The sequence below is a fragment of the Diadema setosum genome, chromosome 15, assembly GCF_964275005.1.
Source record: "Diadema setosum chromosome 15, eeDiaSeto1, whole genome shotgun sequence".
Lineage (NCBI taxonomy): Eukaryota > Metazoa > Echinodermata > Echinoidea > Diadematoida > Diadematidae > Diadema > Diadema setosum.
Window position 1 is genome coordinate 4,547,924 of NC_092699.1, and position 7,904 is coordinate 4,555,827.

At 37.5% G+C, this 7,904-nt stretch overlaps 1 long non-coding RNA gene across 1 annotated transcript; it reads left to right on the forward strand.

Annotated features, from left to right (window-relative positions):
* The first annotated feature begins 3,351 nt into the window (after positions 1-3,351).
* On the forward strand, positions 3,352-6,200 carry LOC140239302 (uncharacterized). The gene is made up of 3 exons (XR_011901969.1): positions 3,352-3,379; positions 5,850-5,906; positions 6,136-6,200. It is a non-coding gene; the product is annotated as an uncharacterized lncRNA (long non-coding RNA).
* The last annotated feature ends 1,704 nt before the right edge of the window (positions 6,201-7,904 follow it).

A 7,904-nucleotide genomic window follows, 5' to 3' on the forward strand; every position in this document is an offset into this window, starting at 1 on the left:
CATTGAAACACTTGTGTCGTCTTTTTAAATTATAACTTATGTTTGCCATCATTTTTTATTAAACTATGGACACTTTTTATATTCTATGACACCAATGAGGTAAAAAAAAAAAATCTACATCCAAACTGTTTGTATTTTGATATGAAATTAACCTGATTAACCTTACAGATGCCTCAATTCAGCATTGTCTAATTTCAAGAAAATGCCCCAATCCTTATCAATATCAGTTGTTTGTCTGAATGCCTCAATTTGTACAGTCAAAGTGTAATTTATTGGTCAAATAAATTATAATTACATGTGTTTTCTGTCTCACTTAGATCCAGGAGTTCACAGAGTCCATCACTACACCGCAATCAAAGGTATGTGTTATATAATATTTATTATTTTGTAAAATTATAATATGTGATGCTGCATGACGAACCAGGTGTAAAGTTGCAATTTGAGGTTTTTTTTTTTTTTTTTCATTTTTATGGGCAGCAGCATGGCTGCAAGGCACACTTAGCTTTCGCTTGTCCAGAGGGATGTGTATCCTGATGGATGGATGTGTGTGTCTCTCGTCAACAATTTTACACACGAAAAAAGTGAACCTTGACCAGAAGGCAGAATCCGATTTTGATGAAACTTGGTACATGGGATAGTGGTTGGCACAAGCATTACCTACGCTAACTGTTGACAGAAAATGCACATGTTGATGAGCTCATTTGCATATTTGTTCTGTTTGGCTAATGTATAAAAAGGTGAACCTTGAGCAGAAGGCAAAGTCCAATTTTGACGAAACTTGGTAAATGAATAATGGTTGGCACAAGCATTACCTTCACAAACTGTTGATACAAAATGCACATATTAATGAGCTCATTTGCATATTTATTCTGATTGGCTAATATACAAGAAGGTGAAACTTGCCCAGAAGGCAAAGTCCCATTTTGACGACATATGGTACGTGGGCGGTGTTGGACACAAGTATTACCTATGTAAACTGTTGACAGTAAACATGCATATTAATGAGCTCATTTGCATATTTGTTCTGTTTGGCTAATATATAAAAAGGTGAACCTTGAGCAGAAGGCAAAGTCCAATTTTGACGAAACTTGGTATGTGAATAGTGGTTGGCACAAGCATTACCTTCACAAACTGTTGATACAAAATGCACATATTAATGAGCTCATTTGCATATTTATTCTGATTGGCTAATATACAAGAAGGTGAAACTTGCCCAGAAGGCAAAGTCCCATTTTGACGACATATGGTACGTGGGCGGTGTTGGACACAAGTATTACCTATGTAAACTGTTGACAGTAAACATGCATATTAATGAGCTCATTTGCATATTTGTTCTGTTTGGCTAATATATAAAAAGGTGAACCTTGAGCAGAAGGCAAAGTCCAATTTTGACGAAACTTGGTATGTGAATAGTGGTTGGCACAAGCATTACCTTCACGAACTGTTGATACAAAATGCACATATTAATGAGCTCATTTGCATATTTATTCTGATTGGCTAATATACAAGAAGGTGAAACTTGCCCAGAAGGCAAAGTCCCATTTTGACGACATATGGTACGTGGGCGGTGTTGGACACAAGTATTACCTATGTAAACTGTTGACAGTAAACATGCATATTAATGAGCTCATTTGCATATTTGTTCTGATTGGCTAATATACTAACAGGTGAACCTTGACCAGAATGCAAAGTCCATTTTGACGAAACAGTATAATGTGGGTAGTGATGGACACAAGTATTACCTATGCAAATTGTTGATGGTAAACATGCATATTAATACGCTCATTTGCATATTTGTTTTGATTGGCTATCTACAACAAGGTGAACGACCAGAATGCTACTTAAGTCCAATTTTGATGAAACTTGGTATGTGGGTAGTAGTCAACACAATTATTAACCATGCAAACTGTTATTGTTAGATATACATATTAATGAGCTCATTTGCATTTTTTTTCTGAATGGCAAAAAAAGCGGCCCACAGTTTATATTATGTGAATATAGTGAGCGCTCTAGTTGAGGTATTTATAGTCTCCAAAATATATGCTCTAAAATGATATACAATGTATGGTGACTGCTCAATGAAAAGACATTGAACATTTAAGATTTGTAGTTGAAAATCCTTTGTTTTCTGTTGTTGAGTTGGGTTTAATGAGCCATATCACAGAATAAGCTCTGGCGACTTAACACCAGGTTCGTCGTGGAGCATCACATATGTACAAAGGTAAAAGAAAAGAATGGCTATGAGAGCTAGCTGGTTTGTTTGTTGGTACATTAATTTCAGACTGCATCAAAATGTAACAAGTATTCAAATGTATGAATTACGCGGGCATAGAGTCAGAGCAATATGAAGAAAATACTTGCGTCCATGATTTTGCTGTACCACAAGCATGCTGAATGCAAGGTGGTATTTGTCTGCTAGTGAGCTGTTGCATCTCACATATTTCTGCAGATGTACATTTTGTTTTTGTGTTGAATAATGTTACATGCATCCAATCCTACTTTTAAGATATCCAGAGGTTTACTTGTACACGATCCTTCAATGTGAGACCGTGTCTTAAATCCTTATCTTTTTCCAGTTCCATCATGTGTTTTTTTTTTTACTGGATATGTGTAAATCTAATCTACATACATTATGCATCTTTAAAAATGCTTGCTTTTTATTTTAATCCAGATCACCTTCACCACAGGGATCAGATCATCAGCAAAGGATAAGGTATGTTGGTTCCGTATTGAATAATTATGAACTCGGAGAAAAAGAAAATTCAGAAGCATGATCAAAATGCTAATAAACAGCGAATTGGTGTAGAGCACTGCATGTGAATTACAACAAATCATGCTTCCTGTCAGCCAATGGAATGCCAATGTAGTTCGAAAAGTCAAAATTTGGCCAAGAATGACACAATCTTTATCAGTGCATGATTTTAAAAAAAGGAGAAAAAAAGTTGGTGAGAAGGCCATTTCCTTTAAGGTGCATACTTGTCCATTTTTTGTGTGGGAAATTTCCTCCATATCCAAACAAGTACTTCATGTAACCACTTTCTACTGTCTTAACCTGACCAAATGCTAGTGATATGCTGGACTCACAATAAATTTATCTTATCTTCTTCTTGCATTAATAGAAGCAAAACTTTCTTCATCTCCTGCACAAGCAGTGCAGGAGAGAAGAAACAAACACGGATGTTCATCTTGACTGAGATAAAATGCCAGGATCCTGCAGCTTTCATTAAAGATGTGAAGAAAGCTTTCCGCATCGGCAGATGCAAAATCAATGTGACCTACAAGCTTCATGGGGAGGAGGTGATGATCGATGAACATGATGTAGATACTTTGATGGTTGCATTTGAGTAGCTGAAGAACTTCTCAAAGATGTCCCTCAAAGGTAAACAAAAACTAGATCTCAAGTGAGATATGAACCTAGCTGGCATGTTGTTTATAGAAGGTGCATTTTATAACCAAATCACTTTCTTGACACCTGTGGCGAGGTCAAAGGTCAGATGAAGGTCAATGTTATGACTTGTCATTAAATGTGTGGGAGAACATGTATTTCATAGCCAAATCACATTTTTGTCGAGCCCACCGGAGGTGAGGGGAGACTAAGGGATCCGTTTGGCGTCCGGGCGTCCGGGCGTCCGTCCGTCCGGGCGTCCGTCCGTCCGTCCGTAACGCTTTAAAAACTGGCATAACTTTACTCCATTTTGTCCAATATCGACCAAACTTGGATGGTACAAGCTTCTTAGGAAACCTCAACGATTGGTCATGTTGACGGTCACTTCAAGGTCAAAGGTCACCTACAGAGGTCAATGAACTTTTTGAGCCTGCGTTAAATTTTACGTGTATGTTTGGAAATTGTTCCATAACTTTGCACCCTTATGCCAGTTTGGAATTAAACTTGGATGATAGATGGCCATTAGTGATCTTAATCTTTTTGTGGGGTCAAAGGTCAGATATATAGGTCAGAGGTCAAATGAGGTCAAATTATACATTTTGGGTGTAAGTTCCATAACTTTGCACCTTTCTGTCTGTTCGGAACCAGACTTAGGTGGTAGGTGCCCATTAGAGATCCTAACCTTTTTGTGGGGTCAAAGGTCAAGTATGTAGGTCAAAGGTCAAATGAGGCCAAATGTTAAATTTTACGTGTAAGTTTCGAAATTGTTCCATAACTTTGCACCCTTATGCCAGTTTGGAGTCAAACTTGGATGATAGATTGACATTAGTGATCTTAATATTTTTGTTGGGTCAAAGGTCAGGTATATAGGTCAGAGGTCAAATGAGGTCAAATGATACAGTTTAGGTGTAAGTTCCATAAATTTGCACCTTTTTATCTGTTCGTAACCAGACTTGGGTGATAGGTGCCTATTCGAGATCTTAATGTTTTTGTGGGGTCAGAAGCGAAATATGTAGGTCAAAGGTCAAGTGAGGTCAAATGTTAAATTTTACGTGTAAGTTTCGAAATTGTTCCATAACTTTGCACCCTTAAGCCTGTTTAGAATCAAACTTGGGTGATAGATGGGCATTAGTGATCTTAATCTTTTTCTGGGGTCAACGGTCAGGTATATAGGTCAGAGGTCAAATGATACAGTTTAGGTGTAAGTTCCATAACTTTGCACCTTTTTATCTGTTCGTAACCAGACTTGGGTGATAGGTGCCTATTAGAGATCTTAATATTTTTGTGGGATCAGAGGTCCAATATGTAGGTCAAAGGTCAAATGAGGTCAAATGTTAAATTTTACGTGTAAGTTTCGAAATTGTTCCATAACTTTGCACCCTTAAGCCTGTTTAGAATCAAACTTGGGTGATAGATGGCCATTAGTGATCTTAATATTTTTCTGGGGTCAAAGGTCAGGTATGTAGGTCAGAGGTCAAATGAGGTCAAGTATGTAGGTCCAAGGTTAAGTGAAAGTGACTTAAAGTGGGCGAGACACATTACGCGTATCGCCTTGTTGATCTTTATGACCTCTGCATGACCTTTGACCCCATCAAGAGACTTGACAAGAGACTTCCAAGCATTTAAAACTGGATGCATTACAAAAACCAATTGGAAGTATATACCCAAAATTAGCAGCTGCCACTGTATAGACCCTGTCCCGATAACGTCTGGTTGTCTTTGGGATTGAAAGATACAGGCCATGACATGAACGGGTAGTGACAGACTAAAGCTTATTTGTCTTACGCACCAGGAAATCTCTGACTCTAACCGGTACAGAGTCTATTCAATGACTAAAATACAAATAGTATTGAAATTTATGCACTCTTCAATTAGCCCTGCTCCCGAGCTGGACATGGTTCAAATATCAGAAGTTCCAATCATCCTCCCTACTCCCTACTCCACACCAAGGCCAAGAGATCCCATTATCAGTCACCACCCTCTGTATTTTCCTCGGCCTGACGGCCTCGGCTGGATCTCGGCCTTGGAGATGTTTCTGTTGACTTGCTGTTAGCATGTGGGAGCCAGTGGCATCTGAGGAGTTGGATATAAGTGACTGGTCATTTCTTAACAGTATAGGCTAGAGTGTAGGGGTGATATAATGAGTCTATAGTATACTAGTATGTGGCTTTGCAGTGGATGGACTGTATTTTCAGGTCCTGAGCAAATGATGGGCCTGTGGCTCCCAATCAATAGCAGATGGAGAGGGGGTGTTTTGGGGCAATATATGGACAAAACTACACAAGAAATGGTAGATAGGTTGGTAAATCTTCATGTCTTTAGTGACTCCGAGGGCTCTGACCAAGAGCTACTCTTCAATATGAAGCCAATGCATGCATGTCGTTTGGAGTAAAATGAGCAATTCTTGTAATTTTCAAAAGTAAATGACACTGATAAACTTTTTTTTTCTTTTACAAATCATCAGTTGTAACCCCAGATGAAGATGATGACAATGGAAACAGCAGGAGGAAAAGATTGTCTGGTAAGTAGTGTGTATCAGACATTTTTAATTATGTACCTGTTAATGAGGATTAGACAGCAGCAACAAAAATGTGATCATAAGTTAAGAGAGAGAGATCAAAACATGTAAAGTTGTTAAAAGTGCTTCATGCAATATTCCTAACAATGGTTGAAAGAAAATTATTGGCAAATCCACAATTCTCTTTCAACAGAGTTCATTTTTATTTTGTCTACTTTATCTCTGTAAACAGAAGGTCGTTGCGAAGTACTCAAATTCAGGTGCGGGTTGAGGGAGGCGGAAACATAAAGTGGGAGGAAAAAAGATTTCATTAGCACATGGAGCAGATCATGTGATGAGGTATTGACAGACGGAGATAGAGAGAGATTTCGAAGATTGAGAGAGAATGCAGTAAAAGTAAGTGAGATTTATTCAACACATAGCGTTTTATTTGTACCGGAGGCATGGGTTACAAGAATGATAATTTAAAACAATTAGTCAGCTGATTAATTGCAAGGAAAAACCTGTGCATGCATGTCATACAGTGTGTTCTGGACTGCCCACTTGCACATAATATGAAATATATATGTTTAATTGCTGTGGATGAAATAAAACAAAAATCTTGTGAACCTTATTTAATATTAACATGGGGAATTTATTACATACCAATTTTGTTACACTTCTACTTATTTTTAAGTGCATTTGTGAAAGTGATTGAAATACAATATTTCAGTTCATTTGGATATAAAAAAAAAAATCTCTGGCAAAGAAATCATTTTATAGGTAAGCGAGACCTGTAATTATACATACTGTAATTGTTGACTTGTAAGCTTTATGTTCGCCCAAGAGCTCCCAAGCATATGATTTGTCCGCAGTCAGGTATTGATTCAAGGCAGCAATCTGATACAGGGTTGGCCGGTAAATACCGGGGTGGTAAATACCGGGCGGTAAATACCGGTATTTACCAATAAATACCGGCCATGAAATTTTGGTCAAAAGGGGAAATACTCAAAAAAAGTTATTTCCAGAGTGAAAAAAGCACTGAAATGCTTCCTGAATGTATAAAATACCATGACAAATCAATTTAAGACATTAAATTTGACAGGGGGTCTATGTAGCAGATTTACCAAAATAACATACTTTCTATAGCAATATACTGGTCATTTCCTCAAATCACGATGTCTGTATACGAATTTGTATTGTAAATTTATACAGTCATGCATATTGTAGCCAAGAAGTATCAAAACATTTCCGGGACCAGTTAAAATGAAAGCTAATCAGGCAAGGAGTTGTTTTCTGAGGCATTTTTTGACATATACCCCCCTCCATATAGTATTTCCCAAATATTTCTCAGTATTGCCCAGTATTTCCCACTAAATTGCCAACCCTGATCTGATGTAAATACTGTTTCTTTTTACACAGGTTTACGGGGGTGTCAGATATCAGTATCTGATTGACAATCCGATCCAAGTCACCTGTCCACGAAGTGGGACCAATGGACAGTGTGACTTACTCTTTGGTAAGAACTTAAGTGTTTTGGTTTAGATCAACAAATACATGTAAAACTGAATGACTGTTTGTTGTCATTGCCTTTCAAAAGAGAGGGAAGACTTCAAAATGTTACTTTCTATTAAAATGTGTGGTTAATGGTTATTCGTAACCTCGTGAATAATCGCGATCCATGCAATCCAATCCAATTTATTATTTGTAAACACGCTAACGCACATGCAGGTCATTGATATCTTATAATGACGCGTGTGATGTAAGCAACAAATACGCTTATAATGCTTGTGAAGTTCTGTACGCCAACAAATTTATGCGGGCGCGACTCACCATATTTGGACATTGTATGATTCCTGACTGTGGTGAAATCCTCATAGCCTTTCTGATTTTTAAATCGGGGAGGAAAAGCTTTCAAAAAAGTAATTTTTAAAGTAAATTTTACATCATAAAATAATTTGACAGTTATGAATGAGGTTAATAACTTTGCATCAGTTCTTTTTCGGGCCTTGTGAAAAATCA